The following is an 18981-nucleotide window of genomic DNA, read 5'->3' as shown; positions in this document are numbered from 1 at the left end:
AGGAATCTCCTGATATTCCAATATGGTGTGACTGAAAAGAAATGGCGGTAATATTTTGCAGCTCCTCCCATCAGGAGGTGGAGCTTATTTGTTCCCCGGTCTGTATCTAGGACTGGCTCTGTGACTTGCTTTGGCCAATGTTGGTGCCTTAGCAAACCTGAGGGAAAGCGCAGGCTTGAAAAATGCACATTGGGGCTTAACCTCCTTTTGCTGCACTTGGAATCCTGAGGCCATAATCTGAAGACCCTCAAGCTGGTCTGCTGGACAGATCACAAGGAGAAAAAGATCCATCCAGCTCTTCTAGTCAATTCAGCTGTGCCCCAGACAGGTGACTGAGCCATCCTACACCAACCAGCCCCAAATGAGTTGGCCCAGAAGAGAAAAACTTCCAACTCACACAAGCCCTAAAAAATAATAAATTATTGTTATTTTAAGTCAGTAAGTTTGGGATGGCTTATTATACAGCAAAAGCTAACTTAAATTCACTGAGACATAAATCAAGTGAAGATTCCAAAGAAACAGTCTTATAATGTGCAATCATTTGTATCAAAGTGGTAATGGTGGTTCCAAGAGACAGACACTTTTACTTGTATATACATAAACATCTCTGGAGTGATACACAAGAAATCCAAACTCCCCCACTGAAAGCGTCCATCAAGTGCCCAGTATAGTGGGTAAAAATAGATCAGCTTCAAAACAGTAGGGACAAAGAGAAGATCCTGAAAGCTTTTGAGAAGGGGAGTGAGAGAACAGTTTAATGTCAACAGCCAAGAATTAGAATGGCATCTGCCTTCTCTACAATGTCAATGGGCTCCAGTATATAACCATCAGGAACATACCTGTACTCAAATGAAGTTGGATTTTTGGCTTCTCGCAACAAAACAGACAACATACATTGTGGGGAACTGTGGGGCAATTCCACCTTTGGAAATCTTAATACTTTTTATTCCGAAAGTGGGAGGAGTGGAACAGAGCCGAATGTGAAATTGGTGAAGAACCAACAGTTACTGTTAGTTGGTCATTTGTTGTGGTTTGGACTGCGTTCTGTTCATCCTCAAACGTGATCATCGTAGGAATGCTTGCCACACTGACCCCATTTTTGGCCAGCATTTTGACTTGTCTGCTTGGTGCTCATTCTAGTGTTATGTTCTTCAGAAGCTGCCCCGCCCCCACAGATTACCGTATGTGTCTTGTGATCACAGAAGAGACGGGAGCACCAAGGGTTCTATACCACCTCCAGCAGGTCCATTCAGATATAAACTTCAGTAACGTGTTTTTGGCCTTCTGATGCACAGATAGGTCTGTTAATATTAGCTATTAATCACATTTGCGTGTACACTTAGATCTCACTGTTATGCTCTTCCTCAGGTCCTACCTCCTCACACGATTTATGAGTTAAGGTCTGGATTTTTGTGGCGAATAGCTGAGCAGCTGACTGGATCATGGTCCAATCCTTCCCGCCAATAAGTTACCTAATATAAAAACTCTCTGTCAACTGCTTCTCTCATTTGTTTCTCCATCTCAAAGTGCCTTCTCAGTTCAGGGGATGTCAAGCATCCTCGATGTTCCTCTGCCTTCAGACAATCATGTAGTAATTCTTCTTTTCCTCCTTCTTTCTTTTGTTTCATCATGATTAGAGTGGTTTCGTCTGATGTTGGTGTTATGGGAAATTTTTTAGTTTTAACAGGAGAACATCACAGCCCAGGTGTTTCAGTCAGACTGGCTCTAAGCTGACAGCAGTGAAGAGCTATTTTTTTCTTCCCTAACAGCAACTCTAGGAAATAGGAAACAATGAAGCAGTACTTTGAAAAATCTGAGGGAAAGTGATTTCAACCTAAAATTCTCTATTTAGTAAAAATATCAATTAATGGATATGGATCTAACAGACATTTTCAGACATGCAGTGTCTCAGAGAGTTTAGTTCTTTAAGCAATTCTCTACAGAAGTTATTGGAGGATATACACTATTAACAGGAAGGAAGAAAGGAAGGAAGGAAGGAAGGAGATGACCTAATAAAAGAAAGAGGCAATGGAAACCCCAAGATAATGGTAAAGAGAGGTATTATGATGACAGTGGTAGGGAAGGCCTGTAGGTCAAGTGGTCCAGACTGGAGGAGATGGGAATATGCCAGGAGAGAGTTCTTGAAAAAGGTTTAAGGGCCACCTGGGTGGCTCAGTGGGTTAAAGCCTCTGCCTTTGGCTCAGGTTATGATCTCAGGGTCCTGGGATCTAGCCCCACATCTGGCTCTCTGCTCAGCGGGGGCCTGCTTCCCTACCTCTCTCTCTGCCTGCCTCTCTGCCTACTTGTGATCTCTGTCAAATGAATAAATAAAATCTTAAAAAAAAAAAAAAAAAGAAAGAAAGAAAACCATGTGTTTCAATGTGTCAAGGGGAGATTTACAGTACTGGAAAGAGACCGGTTATGATTTAGTAATAAATGCATGGAAAACTAAGCAAATGGAAAACTAAGGTAACTGTTAATGCCAGGAGAACATGTTACACAAAACTGTTCACATTAGGGGTGCCTGGGTGGCTCAGTGGGTTAAAGCCTCTGCCTTCAGCTCAGGTCGTGATCCCGCGGTCCTAGGACTTCTGCAAGGGGCTCTCTGCTTGGCGGTAAGCCCGCTTTCCCCCTCTCTCTCTCTGCCTGCCTCTCTGCCTGCTTGTGATCTCTGTCAAATAAATAAATAAAATTTTAAAAAAAGAAATTTGATCACATTACATGGCTTATCTGTTAATAGTTTATATATATTTAGAATAATAATCACTGATCTCATCAAAATTATGATATGAGTATATAGATGTATTAAGAGTTCTTTGGAGGGGCACCTGGATGGCTCAGTGGGTTAAGCCACTGCCTTCGGCTCAGGTCATGATCTCAGGGTCCTGGGATCGAGTCCCACATCGGGCTCTCTGCTCAGCGGCAAGCCTGCTTCCCCCCGCCCCCTGCCTGCCTCTCTATCTACTTGTGGTCTCTCTCTGTCAAATAAATAAATAAAATCTTTAAAAACAAACAAACAAAAAAGAGTTCTCTGGAGAAGTAGAACCAACAGAAGATGTATATATATACATACCTAGGAGATAAATATGTGCGTATATAAAATATTTATCTATTGAGAAAGAAAGAGAAACTTTTATTTTAAGGAATTAGCTCACGTGATTGTGGAGGCTGGTAAATCCAAAATCTTCAGGATATGCCAGCAGGCTGGAGACCCAGGGAAGAGTAGATATTGTAGTTCTAACCCTGAGGCAGGATCTGGAGGCAGAATTCCTCCCTCTTTGGGGGAACCTTGACTTTTTTCCCCTCAGGCCTTCAACTGTTTAGATGAGCCCCTCTCTCATTATGGAGAGTAATCTGTTTTACACAAAGTCTACTGATTTACATATTAATCTTATCTATAAAATACCCTCAACAAGAACATCTAGATGATGTTTGACCAAATTATCTGGGTACCATGGCCTAGCCAAGTTGACACATCAAATTAATCATCACAGTTGGGAAGACAGGGAAGTGGGAAATGTGTGTGTGTGTGTGCACGTACACACACAGTGGTAGTTGTAGAGGGAGTAGGTAGAAGAGAGATGACGTACCTAAAACCAGAAAATGAAGAATTAACAATATTTGTTTTCAGAGATGGAAATAGCCAATCACTGATTAAAAGAATTAAAGTCAAGGAGCTGAACAGAGATGCAGTGACCTCCCGAAGCTTTTGTGGCACTTTCTCTGAGGCTCTCCGAAGGCCAGCCCTGCTGAGGATTACGGGGGTTTCCTGGAACTTCCCAGCTCAGGATTCCTGGGCCCCACACGGGGAATGTACGGTGTGGTATCCCAGCAGTAGCAACAATGGAGACCCATGACTAGGCCTGATGGGGCAAGAGGAGAGAGATGTTTCTGGAACCTGGAAAAGCGGTAATTGTAGCTCAGTGCCACCAAAAAACAGCTGTGGCTTTGAAGCGTAGCCAAGAACACAGTCACTGTCAGCCTGCAGAAAATAATTACTCTGACCTCATATTCTGCCCACCCTGCCAACCCCAATCAATTGCAGCCCATGGGCCACAGCTAACAGGAAGCTGAGGTAGGGAGCCCTTTCCGGCAGTTCAAAAAGATTAACTTTCCAGGGCGTAGAGTAAGGTAGGTAATGGTGAGAATGGATCTGGAGCAACAAATGCAGAATACCAAGCAAAGATGGTCTTTAAATTCTTGAGGTTTTTAAACAAGTTAATAGACTTTAGTTCTTAAGAGTACTTTTAGGTTTACAGAAAAACTGAACAGAGAGTACTCCCTCTCCTCCACCCCTACAACTGTGGTTTGGTACGTTCGTTACAACTGAAGGAGTACTGATACATTACTGTTAACCGAAGTCATAGTTTTCATTAGGATTCATGCTTTGTATGGTACAGTTCTACATTTCTGAGATTTTCACTGTAAAATAATTTCATCATTAGCTGCATTTTAGTGTCAAATTTTTCAAAAAGATTTTGCATTTCCTGAATTATCTCACAGACTTGAGCATATCTGCTTGTTGTCTTTAGACCTGTGTGATATGTGGACTGGAGCTGTGCAAGTATTTGGTTCAATCTTTCTTTCCCCTAGACCATTATAGACCCTAGGTTAGGTTTTCCTCTCATCTTTGTCAGAACTCCATTGTCTTTCTTTTTTATCTTATTTTATTTTATTTATTTGAGAGAGAGAGAGCGAGCAAGCTGGGGAGACACGCGGAGGGAGAGGGAGTCTGATGTTGGTGTGATGCTAGGCTTGATACTAGGACCCTGGGATCATGACCTGAGCCGAACTTAACCAACTGAACCACCCAGGTGCCCCTAGAACCTCATTTTCTTTCTTTCTTTCTTTTTTTTAAGATTTTTTTATTTATTTGACAGAGAGAGAGAGATCACAAGTAGGCAGAGAGAGAGAGGGAGGAAGCAGGCTCCCTGCTGAGCAGAGAGCCCAATGCCCTCGGATCACAACCTGAGCTGAGGGCAGGGGCTTAACCCACTGAGCCACTCAGGCACCCCAGAACCCCATTTTCTTATCAGAGCTCTCCAACTTCATTAAGACAAAGTTCTGTAATTGATGTATGTTTTTCATACCATACTTGGATTCTCTTCTCCACAAAAATACTGGTAATGTGACTAAAACCTTGAAATGCAGGAATTTTTTAAAGTTTTTGTTTGTTTGGTTTTGTTTTTGTTTTGGGGGGAGGGGGTATTAGTATCTGTGAGCTTCTAGCTCAGAGCATACTAGCAGATCAGGGAAGAAAGAAAGGAAAGAAAATCTTGTGGAACTTCTAGATCATGATGCTTTAAGAATTTCCCAGAGAATGTGCTTTGCCCACACTGTCAGGGGACCCGTAGTTATTGTGGGTTAATGGCCTGCCCTGTGGCTGAGAGGCCTAGAAGCTTGTCTGAGTTACAGCATGTGAAGATAGCCTGGTTCACCGGAAGTTTTTAATCTATACTTATAAAGGGAGTAGTTACTTTGTTATAAAAGTAATAAAGCCATGCTTGTTGGCTTTACTAAAAAATATAATTGTTTTATTAAAAATAAAGTTGTTTATCAAAAACAATCACATTAGTATTTTGCCTTTGGGAACTGGAAGCTTGAGCAGAGGAAATAATTTTTTTCATGTATCTTTCTATAATCCCTTGATTTTCTGTTCACACACATACACACAATTCCTCTAGGAGGAAAAGATCACAGAACTATAGGACAAGTTCTGCTCCCACCTGCACACGACTGTTCTGAAGTCTGCAATCTGGTCATTTCATATAAAGGGTATTTTAAACACTCAGGAAATGACTCTTCATGTTAGTACCTATTGTGGACTGAATGTTTCTCTCCCTCCCAAATTCGTATGTTGAAGCCCTTACCCCCAGTGTGCTGGTGTTAGGAGGTGAAACCTTCAGGAGGTAAATAGGTTTAGATGGAGTCATGAGAGTGGCACCCCACGATGGGACCTTGTGAAAAGACAAAGGTCACCTTGTAAAAATATTATGGTCACTGAGAAGGCAGTCATCTGAAGCCAGAAAAGGGATGTCACCAAGAACTGAGTGGTGCCACCACCTTGATTTTTTACTTTTCAGCCTCCAGAACTTTGAGAAGTAAATGTCTGTTGTTTGTGATATTTCGTTATAGCAGCCTGAGCTAGAACACCACCCAAAACCTCTGAAAAGATCAAAAGTAAGACTTTGGAAATCTGTTTGAGAATGTATCCCCTGTTTCTGTTTTCTATGAGAAGTCTCCTTTAGCTACTTGCTCACCTCAGCTCACCAGACAAGGTTTTCTAACAAGTGTCACATACTAGCACCGAGGGAGCAATTCCATAAGATCAACAGAATGGACACCATTACTAAGTTTCCCCAAAGAAAGTCCTGAGAAGGCAGTCTCTCCTCCTGCTGCCATAAGAAAACATTTAAAAAGATCCAACATCTGAAGTCTTAATTTGATGAAAATTTTAAAATCCTCTTCTTAACGAAGTTTTATTTGGCTCAGGACCACCCATGAAGGTCCCACTCTGAAGGGTGAGTTCTTGGCTCTTCTTCAAGCAGCAGAAGCCTGGGCTCTCTGCCACAGGAACATTGGGAACTGGACTTCTACTGTCCTATGAATCCAACCCTGTGAACTACTTCCCCAGGATCCCCAGGGGCCAAGAGAACAAAGGAGACTGAGGGAGCACCAGCCCCTCACGGACAAGACACAGTAATGTGTTAGACCAACAAGGAATAACATTCCCCAAGCAAAAGTGATGAACTTGTACTGGGGGTAATGTCAGTTTGGGTCGCCAAGAAAAGAGTACCCTCTTAGAATGTGGCAATATGACTAGGTACAACTTCTTTGGAGGGCCATTAGTCAGGAATTAGCAAAATTAGCAATGACAAATACTTTGATTAGGAAAGTCCACTTCCAGCAATCTCTTTTAGGGAAATCCATGCATAAGCGATAAGGATATTTGTATAAGGATGTTCTTTGAACAAGCATTTATAACAGTAAACATTAGAATCAAAGTCCTGTCCAACAATTAAGGCATGTTTGTCTATACAATAACCCATCCAAAAATCAATCAATAAGTAAATTACAAAAAAACCCCCACAAAAAACCCACAGGACAATAACCCATCCATGGAAAGATATCCATTTGTTTAAGAGGATGAGGTAAGTAACAGAAATGGTGACGAGATGCCACTGAAAAGTTACAGTAGCTAATGTTTAATAAACATTAAGTGGTCATATCTCATAAAAATTTAAACTAATCCATGAAGGAAGTACTCTTATTCGCCCCTCTTACAGATAAAGAAATCGAGGCACAGAGAACTCGTAATTTGTTCAAGCCACATGCTGGAAGAACCACAATTCCACCCATAAAAGAGGCTTCACCGCGAGTGAAGACAGGTTTTGTTGTTCTCAATTCTTGGGATTTTCTAGTTTCCAGGATGTGCAGTTGTAAAAACCCAGCTTCGGGAAGTGAGGCTCTCTGCAGTGCCTCTGGGATAAAGAAAGGCCCAGACACGGACTACTGAAAGAAATACCTTTGCTGAAAAATTCTTCTTTTAGGCACTTTGATGCAACGTGGGTCTTTGGGCAGGATTTAAAGGATTTAAAATTTCGGAGTCTGATTAAAAGTGGATAGAAGTTCAGAAGACTCGGAGGATAAACAGGTTCACTAGCAAGTAACCTAAGGTTCCAAGTTGCTGGGAAAAGAGACCGTCCCTGGGTGGGCTCGAACCACCAACCTTTCGGTTAACAGCCGAACGCGCTAACCGATTGCGCCACAGAGACACGGAAACTATTTTGCCTCAACTCATTTCCTGATCTCAGAAATTGCTTTCCAACCTCTGGCTGGGGACATCTCATTCTCTCACTCCGGAAACCAGAGGGGCGGGAGACACTGAGGCCACCGGTCGTCTCACTGGGCATGAGTGAACATCGACACCGGCCTAGACACCCACGGAACTCCGAGAGCCCAACGCCAGACCCACCGCCCCTCCGCCTGCTCCTGGCAGCCTCATCGCCGCCTGGCTCCAGAAGTGGCCTGCAACCTCTCGGGCTGAAGTCATCCGCCTTCCCATTCTTAACTCCGATTTCCTCGGGGCGCTCCCAGGGAGTCCCCGCAGGATCAGGCGGACGCGCTACCCCCAGGGCCCCCAGCTCGCTGCAAGGGTAGACTCAACCGGGCCGGGCGGACGTGGCTCGCGATGCGCCGGGTGCCCCCGAGCGGGGCCGGCCGCCTGGTAGGTACTCCCTAAATGGTTGCTGACGGATCCATTCCGCCGTGGGGGCCTAGGGGAGCCAAGAATTGCAGGGCGGGCATTTGAGTCTTACGAGGGGCTCGGGAGAGGGAAGACCGCAAAGTTTTCTCCGAAGCGGACGAGCTTTGGTTCCCAGAGCTGATTGAGAATGCGGCGAAGATTCCGACTTTGGACTCGCGCGCCCTAGGATGGACCTGAGTCCCCACCCTGAACCGCCACGCAGCAGCCTATATGGCTTCAGCGGTCCAGGGCCGGGGTGTCGAGCGATGAACCCAGGAAGCTGGACACGAGAAGCAGCGAGGGGGCGTGGGCAGCCTGGTGAGGGGCGCGGGAGAGGGCGCGAGCACTTAGCCTCTGAACAAAAAGGCCGATTTTCCTTAATTTCGATCACCCGCCACCTGCCATCTCTTGTGTGCGGTTGATGCTCTCAACTCTGAAAATCAGTTTTCCTCCTTTAAATGCCTGGTTTACAGACGGCAGCGCCGTGAGATGTCACCCTTTGGACCTGGCGACCTCCCAAACGCGGGCATCGGAGCTGCTGGGGGGCCCACAGTCCCTGTTCACGGCTGCAAGCCGTACCCCTGGGGGGAATCGGCCCGGCCCCAGCCCCTCGCCCCCCGCCCGAAACCGGCTGTGAGCTCCTCCGCGCCCCTGCGCCCTGAAGAGGAATGTGGATAATGGTGAAGTCTGTACCTCCAGGAGGTGCACTCTCAAAGACAACAGGAGGAGAGGCTGGTGAAGAATTCTAAAGAACGGGGTGTCCGAGCGAACTTATTATTATTACTGGAGTAAAGTAAGAATGCTTGTACTGAGTCGGACGATGACCGCTGAAGCTTTAATTCCACATAAATAGAGCTGAAAGTTCCCTACAGCTTTGTAGTTTGTAGCCATTTGAGGGCTACTTCCATGCATGCACTCACATTTTTTTTTAGTAAACGTAGCTAACAATATTCTATTTATTAATATGTGTGTTCCTTTGAGTCTCAATTTATTTTCCCAACAGCCCCCGCCCCCCCCCCAAGAAGAGGCGGAGAACATGCGGGGCTTGGGCACAGAAAAATATACTTGGCGTCACGTCAATTTTCACCTGAGCCTAAACACTTGGGAGAAAAGCGCCCCCTCGTGGACAGCTGGAAAATTCCAGTAACAGGGCTAAGGAGGTGAGGATCCGTGGTAAGCCTCGGTGGGACCTCTTGGGATGGATTGAAAATCCTTTTATCCTGAAAGTCCTTTCCATGGAAGTCTGGGGTTCAATCTGGACGGAAACTAGCACCGAGAGAGGCCCTTCTAAAAGGCCCGAGGCGGGGGCTGGCATTGCTCCCTTAGCCAACCCCATCTCCACGCAGCACTTTTTATCGGCTGCGCTGGCCCCTCCTTGATCTCAGAAGTTGGAAGATCCTAGGCCTGGACTGTGATTTAGTGCCCATCAGCCGTGGGCCGGAGGAAATCTATTAAACTCTGTACAAACCTATTTCCAGATTAGCCACACGCCGAGGTCTGGGCTCAGGTATCTTATATTTGAGCAACGATTCCAAGCTGCTAGGGGGGAAAAGAAGCGCACCTACTTCTCGCGTCTTGCTAGCTCAGTTCGTAGCGCTCACGACTTCTAATTTTAGGGTCCTGAGCATCGCCCGCGGTCCAGTGAATTTTATTTGGTTGTCTGCGGATTGGGTACCCTCCATGGCCAGTGCCGTGCAGATCCCCGCGGTAGCCACGAGGGGGCGCGCGGTCCCTTCCCCTTGGATCTCGGCTCCCAGAACCACTTCTCTCCCCCTACCCCCAAGTTTGGACGGGAAATAATAAAGATGTCCAGTTTCACGTTCTCTGAGACTGGCACAAATCAAGATTCTTATTCTTTACCACCCCAACTGTAGGATCGTCTTGAGTTGTGGCATGGGAGGTTCGGTTGCATAAGCTCAGCTGCCCAGCTCCGAGGATACCTCATTCCCTCTGTGGCTACCAAACTATAGGAAAAGGCTCAAAGACAACTGGTTTTGAAAGTAACTGGTTCCTCTGTAATTTTAAATGTTCTGTTCTATGCATTGAAAAGTCTTATTCCTGGGGTGCTTGGGTGGCTCAGTTGATTAAGCCTGGGAGGGTGGTTGAGACTGAGCCCTGTGTGGGGCTCTGGGCTCAGCTGGAGTCTGCTTAACATTCTTTCTCCCTCTGCCCCACCCCACAATAAATAAATCTTTAAAAGCCTTATTCTAAGAAGCATGTGCACCCTCTGCCCCCTCACCCAAATAAATAAACCTTTAAAAGCCTTATTCCAAGAAGCATGTGCAGGTTTCAGCAGATCACAAAAGGAGTCCTCTGTAGAAATAGGTTTGAAATTTGCATGCTTGGGAGAAAAGAACCAGTGCACCCAGGAGTGAGGCTGGGGAAGAGAATGGGGAGAAGATTCAGAACTAAGAGCTATGGAACTGGGGAAGAGGAGAAAGGAGATACATTCTAGGGACTGGTCCCCACTAAAGACAGCCTGTCTTTCTGGGCCTCCCCTCCCAACCTTTGTCTTTCAAAGCAGCCTCTCACTCTTCCACTGTCTCACTCTTCCACTATCTGATTCTGAGAACTCTGGCATTTTCTACTAGGTCTACCAGGCCTACACAAAGTTCGTTCTACCAGCACCAGGAACCTTACAGTTGTCCTTTTGCTAATCCTCTCTCTTGTAGTCCTAGGAGAGTCTGTGGGTAAGGCAAAACTTTACCTCTACCATCTTAGGGACTCCATATGGGCCTGAGAATTAAGTTGACATAAGACAGATTAATAGGAGAAAAGCACATTGATTTTTACACGAACATGGGAGGTCCAATAGGAAAATGAAAATCCAAGGAAGTGGGTAAGCCTAAATGTTTTTATACCGGGTTGAACAAAGGGAGGCAATTATGAAAAAGCAAGACATATGGGAATATTAAAGGAGGATATAAATTATTTTAACAAGGTCTGTACCGATTTCTCTGGGCCATGACTTCCTGTCTCACATGACAAGAGTGCTTCTTTCCTCCTGATACAGGGAGGGCATCTTTCACCCGTATCTCCTGCTTTCAGGAAGGAAAAGGGAGAGTGCTCTTCATGCACCTGCTATTTTCCAGGTGCCTTTAGCTCAAAACAATCCTTATGTCAAAGCGTCATATTTTGGGGTGGCATATCTTGCCACTCTTCAAGCTCAAGCATGGGAATATGCCCAGAGAACAGCATAGTTTGTTCAGATCTCCTTGTGATACTGTGGGGTCACCATGCTGAAAGTGAGTCCAGACGGCCCAGATCATATTTAGTATTTGTTAAAGTAAAAACAAAACCCTTCACCTAGGTCATTTGTAAATGTGGAAGATAGTATTCAAATTATTTAGAAATCAGTAATCTAGGGACTCCTGGGTGGCTCAGTCGGTTAAGCATCTATCTGCCTTTGGCTCAGGTCATGATCCCTTCTGCGGCTTCCCTTCTGCCTGCTGTGTGCTGCTCACTCTCTCTGACAAATAAGTAACTAAAACCTTCATAAATAAATAAATAAAACAATTATTTAAAAAATAGAAACCAGTAATATATGTAAAAAGCCTTCATCTTATCTTTTTTAAAAGTTTCTGAAAGCACTTTATTTATTTCTTTAGTTTTGTTCTTTAACCTCTACACCCCAACATGGGGCTTGAACTCACAACCTCAAGATCAAGTCACATGCTCTAATGAGTAAGCCAGCTAGGCAACCCTAAAATCTTTCATTTTATTTTTATGTTAAGATTTTATTTGTAAGTAATTTCTATACCTAACCTGGGGCTCGAACCTACAAACCCGAGATCAAAAGTCTCATGTTCCACAAACTGAGCCAGTCATTTTTAGGCACCTTCACCTTAAAGGCACTGGGAAGAATTCAGGGCTTCTACCCACAACTCTAACATAGTAATACCACCAGGTTAGTGTTCTCGCTTTAAACAACCACAAAGATGGACAAAATATGCAAAGGGTCTGTTTACAGACACTGGACAGAGGTAGTGCAAAGCTGTGATTCCGTCAGAAAGGGTTGAGGTTGGTACAGCAATCTGGAATCCCAGGAGAATATGGTGTTCACACTGAGTTGTGAAGGCAGACATCAAAATTAGGGCAGCTGAAATAACAAGAATCTTCAGCACAGAGCATCGGAAAGGAGAAAAGAGTTTAGATGCCAGTTTTCAGAAGTCCACATTAGGTCTCCTGCCAGTCATTTGCTGAGTGTAAAGTGGCTCATGCGCAGAGAGCTACTATCCTATCTGGCTTACCAGAGGACAGATGCTACAAGACGGCAACACTACAAGTGCTACAAGTGCTGGCAACACTGGGACTCAACTCTGTTAACAACTCTACCACTCTGAGTATTGAGGTGATACACCAGAACTGCTCTGTTTTAGGTGTGAAGACCACACCCTAGTGTAAAGCTTACTTTGACCCTCCCTAACAAATATTAAAACCAAGCCCTGATAAGATTAACAGAGGGAGGAGCCGGGGTTTCCAGGTTGAGTCACACCAAGTTAGAGAGCTTTGGGAAACACCTTGGACTTTCCAAAGATCCACCTAAACAAAACATAAATCCAGTGCTACACAAACTCCAGGTCATGCATTAGTCATCAAATTGGTTAGTAGAACAAATATTGATACTATTTGGAGGAAGATATCAGAACCTGGAATCTCTACAATGTATCAAAGTGTGCTATAAACAATTAAAAGTACTAGACACACAAAGAAACAACAAAATGAGGCCCATTTAATTCATACTTAAGAAAAAAACAGCAGTCAAGAGAAACCAGCTCCCAGAGTATTAATTTAGCAGACTTCAAAATACATATATATGTATACATTATATATGTATATTTTATAATTATTTATAAGTAATATACATGGAACAAAAGGAATCTACAATATCATTGAGTGTCCTGGTTTGTTTTTTTAAGATTTACTAATTCATTTTGAGAGAGAGAGAGAGAACCAACAAGACGGGTAGAGGGGGGAGATAGATTCTCAAGCAGAGTCTGGGCTGAGAGCCAAGCCCTATGCAGGGCTCGATTTAACAATCCTTAAATCACGACCTGCGCCAGACACTTAACCCACTGCGTCACCCAGTTGCCCCCATTTTGTGTTCTAATAAAGGAACTGACACAAAAAAATGAAAATCATAAAAAGAATCAAATATTTCGCAGGGTTGCATATACTCTAAATTAGCAACCAATATATGGTGCTGTTACTTGAAAATTTGGGAACCAAGTGGTAGAAATGGGAGTGACTCCTCTCACTATTACCCCTAGGGATTATACTAGTGAACATTTTGCTTCCCATCTACCTCTGTAACTTTGATCTGTTGATCTAGCAGTCTTAGTTCCTGAGAGAGAAGGGCTTTCAGCAACAGGTGCAATAATAGTTGTATTAAAGTGGATATTGAGACTGCCACCTGGACATTTGGGGATCCCCAGGACAGGGTGTCAACAGGTAAAGGTTACTTTACTGAGTGGGATGACTGGTCCTGACCACAAGGGCAACTTGGGCTGCTACTACACAATGGCGGTAAGGCAGAGTATTTGAGGAATGCAGAAAAGCCCTCAGAAGACCCTTTGGAACTCTCATGGCTCTCTGAAAGTCAACGGAAAATTGCAACAATCCAGTACAGGTAACACAGAGAATGGTCCAGAGACTCTAGGAATGAGGATTTATGGATCACTCCACCAGGCAAGATACCTGCGAATACAGAAATGTGGTGCTTGCTGAGGGCAAAGGAAATATGGAATTAGTAGTGAAGACAGTCATAAGAAGACAGTTACAAATACCAGTGGCAGCTGCAGAAGTGAGGACTTGTAATAAATATGAGTATTTCTTCATTATTTTGATACAAATATTTTTGCGTACGTATGAACCAGTACCTTCCTCTTTCCTTTTCCATCCCACTCCCAGCTAACAAATATAAGATGTGTTGATAGTAGTCAACTTTTAATCTAAGTAGGGGGAATGACGATGATTCAACTGGAAGAGGAATGAACATAATTCAAAGACAAGGGATTTTATTCTTGGGGGGGGGCTGGCATGTTTTCATTATTTGAAGAAAGTATGATTTTCCTATTGTCTTTTAAAAAAAAGATTTTATTTATTTATTTGACAGAGAGAGATCATAAGTAGGCAGAGAGAGAGAGAGTAGGAAGCAAGCTCCCCGCTGAGCAGAGGGCCAGATGCAGGGCTCAATCCCAGGACCCTGGAATCATGACCTGAGCCAAGGCAGAGGCTTTAACCCATTGAGCCACGAGGCGCCCCAATTTCCTATTGTCTTTAATACTGAAAGTTAAGAATGATTTTTAAAGAAGTAGGAGGAAAACCACACAGACACCAAGTCTGTAAGAGGTGGACTGTGGTGGATTTGTGTCAATTTTCATTCTAAACTGGAAGCACATTTTCCAGAATTCCCATCCGTGCACACTACTGCGTTAGCTTAAGGTATCAATGTGGAATGTGGAAATGGAAGTGGCTGCCATATTCTTTTAGAACCCTGAAAAGGGCAGCTCACACATGCACTTTATCAGCTGATTTAATTTTCTGGGCATTTTTAGGGTCCGTGATCAAAAGAATGAGACTGACACAAAGCGAAAATCAAGTAAAGCTTTATTTCGCGCCATGCATCAGAAATCAAACTGACCGGTAGGTGCCCGAGCCTTGCTGGGGGCCACCGTCTCCTTGCCCTGGGTTCCCTCCTGGGGGCTCCCTGCCTCACCCTCACTGTACCACAGGACGCTCCCTGGAACCAGGCCACTCCTGAGGAGGCCGCTCAGGACGAGGCTGCTGCCAACCAACAAGGCCGCTCCGGATGAGGCTCCTCCCCAGACTCGTGACAGGGCCGCTGCTCAGGGCAGCGAGGCCACTGGTGGGGGCGCCACTACTGGGGGGGCGAGGCTCCCAGCAATGCCGCTCCCCACGCTCCCGATGATGAAGAGAGCGCTGTCACTCTCCACAACCCCGACACTATCACTCTTACCATTACCCTAATGGCTACTCTAAAGGCTCCTGCTACCCGCTACTCTCACTCCTCCCGCTACCTGGCCCCCGCTGCAGCCTCACAAACCAGCCTTTATAGAGGTGGTTGAGCCCGGCCCACACACAGGTGCCGAATGGGATTGCAACTCACCTCAGTAAATATATGCATGCCCCACGGATTGGCCATCTCCATCTAGCTGGCCTGGCCCGCCACTACAGGCATATGGCAGTAGGCAGGCTTGCTTTAACAACTCTTGCCCTATATCTCTCAGGGCTTTTTTTGTTCCTTGGCACTGCTGGAGGTTTAACTCCTTGACACTACCAGCTAGATACTCCTTTTGTTAAGATTGAAAGGTTGGAGTGCTGACTGAGGCAAGTTCTATGTCTTCCTATTTTATGGGGTTCATTGTCCCACTCTGTCCCTGCAAAGCTACCTTTGTTGAACCCTATCCTATGCAAAGCCCTCTTACTACTGAAGTCCTGGGACAATACTCCTTAAGAAACCAAATATAAAAACGGGCAGATAAAACGACACTAAAGACTCAACATAACTCCTCAGTTAAGACTAATTTTCCAAAACGCAATTAAAACAGTTTTGGATGAATATACCAAAAAAGGTCAATAACATAAAATATGTAAAACAATGCCTTGCCCTTGAGAAATAATGGTAAACAACAACCAATATCAATTAGTATACACAAAGTACTGTAAATCTCAGGACAAAAGAACAAAAAATCATTAAGTACTAAAACATTAACATCAAAAAGACCACGTAAAAGTACAACCTAAACATACGGGAAACAAAACGACTCTCCAATAAAGCTTCTCTAAACCAAAAGACTATTCTTTCTTTTTTTTTTTTTTTCCCCATTTTATTTATTTTTTTAGCGTAACAGTATCCATTGTTTTTGCACAACATCTAGTGCTCCATGCAAAACGTGCCCTCCCCATTAGCCACCACCTGTCCCCCCAACCTCCCACCCCTGACCCTTCAAAACCCCCAGGTTGTTTTCCAGAGTTCATAGTCTTTTTTGGTTCGCCTCCCCTTTCAATTTTTCTTTTTCAATCCCCAGGGGTACAGGTCTGTGAATCGCCAGGTTTACAAAAAGGCTATTCTTAAGACAGCACTTAAATTAGGGGAAAGCGCGAACGCAGTCCCCCACTACCACAAATTATGCAGTCGAGTTTCCCACGTTTGGGGAAATCGCAGGGGTCAGCACATCCGGAGTGCAATGGATAAGCCTCGCCCTGGGAAAACCACCTTCGTGATCATGGTGTCTCCCCTGCCAGGTAAGTATGACTTCCAGCCCCTCCGCCCCACACCAGCCGCGCACGCCTCGCACTCTTCACACACGCCCACTTCTCTCCCCACCACTCTCGAGCCTCCCGGCGCCTTCCACGCACGCCACACAACGGACCTCCGTCAACCGCCCCGACTCCTTCCCGTAGCCCCGGAGATCCCATTGAATTTAGCCGGCAGCGGTCGAAATCATCAGCCCCTGCGCTCCCGTATTTACATAGCACACGCCCTCCTCGTGACGTCACGAGAACCCTGACCTCCGGCCTCCGTCCTCCCACCCACCCACCGCTCCCCGGGCCCCCTCCTCCGGGCTTTCCTTCCCAGCCCCACCCGCCGCGGCGGTGGGCGTGGGTTCTGAACCTTTGTTGGCCTGCAGGGAACCTGACAGGCTGTTCCTGTCTCTGTACCTTTCTTCAAATAACGCCTTTCAGTGTGTAAAACAGAACAAAGGAAAGGAGTTCCTTTCAGATCCAGTCAGTTAGCTTTGTGATTGCAGCACTGTGTGTACATCTCTTAAAAATTCAACGGGTGGCGAAACCTAGTCCATTCTTGAAAGTTCAGTTGCATGCATGGAACATCTCATTCATTTCACTTTCTAACCCTTCGGTATGGGAAAGTTTTGAGGTTTTTTTTCTTCTAGTCCTTTTCTGGAACACACGTTATTCTGAAAGCAGAAAGAGTTAAGGGTCCTCAGTCAAACAAAGCCTAGACGTAGCTTTCGGGACACAGGGTAAGTCATTTTTGGCCCGACTGTTTCCCATGATCACTGATGCCCTACCTCGCTACTCGCCTGAGCACACTTCTCGAGGAACTTCCCAGGAGGTGTCAGAATTACAAAGAAATGCAAAACCTTTAGTTAAGAATTTTAAGGGAACTCAGAAGAGTGCAAAAGCCAACAGTGTCGACCAGGCTAGGAATTAGCCTAGCCGTGTCAGAGACAATAAATCAATGGTAAAACTCCCAGTACCTTTTCCAAAAGTGAACAAGACCCTGTATTCCTTACCAGAGATGAGGAGCCCTAGACCCCACCCAGCATGCCCAAAGCCCCTCTTCCCTATGGCCAACTACCGCTGCTTCAGGAAAGTGTTACTCTCTCTCTGCCCTAGGAGGAGCACCAGCTTCATTAACACAACATTAGGTGCACCTTAGAGGCCTGTTTTCTAAGTGCGATGCAACATTCTGTCTGCCTTCACAGGCTATGACCAAATCCCCTTTTTCTGAGTATTCATCCTAACCCTAGGTAAAAAGAACGTGCTGATCCCCGCCTGGGGAGCCGCAGCTTTAGAATTTACTCCCCCTCCCCTTTCCCATGATATCCTTATTTACTGCAAAGTTTCCTTTGTGGGGCAACCCCACCTGGGGTAGTCTCTACCTGTAAATCACCAAGGAGGGAAGTCATGTTAGTTTGGTTACAACTCATGCTTGGACCTCCTGAACTCATCCTCTTTTCCTGAACTAAATGTCTGGGGTTTTTTGTTTTGGGTTTTGTTTTTTAAGGATTTTATCTCTTTATTTGACAGAGAGAGAGAGAGATCACAAGTAGTCAGAGAGGCAGACAGAAGGAGAAGCAGGCTCCCCCCTGAGCGGAGAACCCGATGTGGGGCTCAGGGCTCCATCTCAAGACCATGAGACCATGACCTGAGCTTGAGACACCCAGGCGCCCCGAAATGTCTGGTTTTTACTTCCTTGCTTTTACTTTGGTTTCTAGCAAGTGTTCTGGAGGTTAACCTCCCAATCTAATTGAACCTGCGAATGTCAAAGAAAGAATCAACGGAAGCTCCAGCGAACTACAAAGTGGTAAGCGAGAGTGGCACTAGTGCCTTAAGTTGTTTTTTTTTTTTTTAATTACATCTCTCAGTTAAAATGACTTTGATCCAAAGAAGGGCCATTGTTAAAAAGAAACCCGCAGACCCAGAATGGCTTCACTTAGATTAAGATCCCAAGTCAGTAGAGGAGGACTTAATACCTAAGCTAACTGGTTTCACACTGCCCGTCAGGAATGTAATCTTGAACCAGTCAACATGGACTTTCCTGGTCAGTACTAGGAAGTTTTCTGATAGACCCCCTTTTTCTCCCCTTGCCTAACATTACATTCCTTGTTAGTGAATTCCCTCCTCCTCCTTATCTCCCCCACTCCCTTCCCTTCTTTAATGCCCTCTCTCCTCCTCTGAAACCTTTTTGTTTCAACTCAGTGGAGCTCTCCTCTACTTGCTAGACGGAATGCTGCCCTATTCATGAATTTTTAATAATAAAGCTAATTAGATGTTTTAATGTACTTGGTTGAATTTTTTAACATTTACTTATTTGACCGCAAAGGGAGGGAATATAAGCAGGGCAAGCGGGAGCAGCAGACTCCCCACGGAGCAGAGATCCGGACCTGAGGCTCCATCCCTGGGACCTGGGAGCATGACTTGAGCCAAAGCAGACTCTTAATGACTGAGCCACCCAGATGCCTCTG

The 18981-nt window shown here is 45.1% G+C and overlaps 1 long non-coding RNA gene and 2 other non-coding genes across 3 annotated transcripts; 1 reads left to right on the top strand and 2 right to left on the bottom strand.

Moving 5' to 3' along the window:
• Positions 1-7701: 7701 nt before the first annotated feature.
• Positions 7702-7775, bottom strand: TRNAN-GUU. The gene has a single exon. It is a non-coding gene; the product is annotated as a tRNA-Asn (tRNA).
• Positions 7776-7854: 79 nt separating this feature from the next.
• Positions 7855-10426, top strand: LOC123952000. Its single transcript, XR_006820551.1, has 3 exons — positions 7855-8227; positions 9249-9405; positions 10120-10426. It is a non-coding gene; the product is annotated as an uncharacterized LOC123952000 (long non-coding RNA).
• A 5931-nt stretch (positions 10427-16357) lies between these two features.
• LOC123927560 lies at positions 16358-16521 on the bottom strand. The gene has a single exon (XR_006815486.1). It is a non-coding gene; the product is annotated as a U1 spliceosomal RNA (small nuclear RNA).
• Positions 16522-18981: the final 2460 nt, after the last annotated feature.

This window comes from Meles meles, chromosome 1, assembly GCF_922984935.1.
Source record: "Meles meles chromosome 1, mMelMel3.1 paternal haplotype, whole genome shotgun sequence".
Lineage (NCBI taxonomy): Eukaryota > Metazoa > Chordata > Mammalia > Carnivora > Mustelidae > Meles > Meles meles.
Note: the sequence above shows the minus strand (reverse complement) of the source record. Positions and strands in the feature narration are given on the sequence as shown.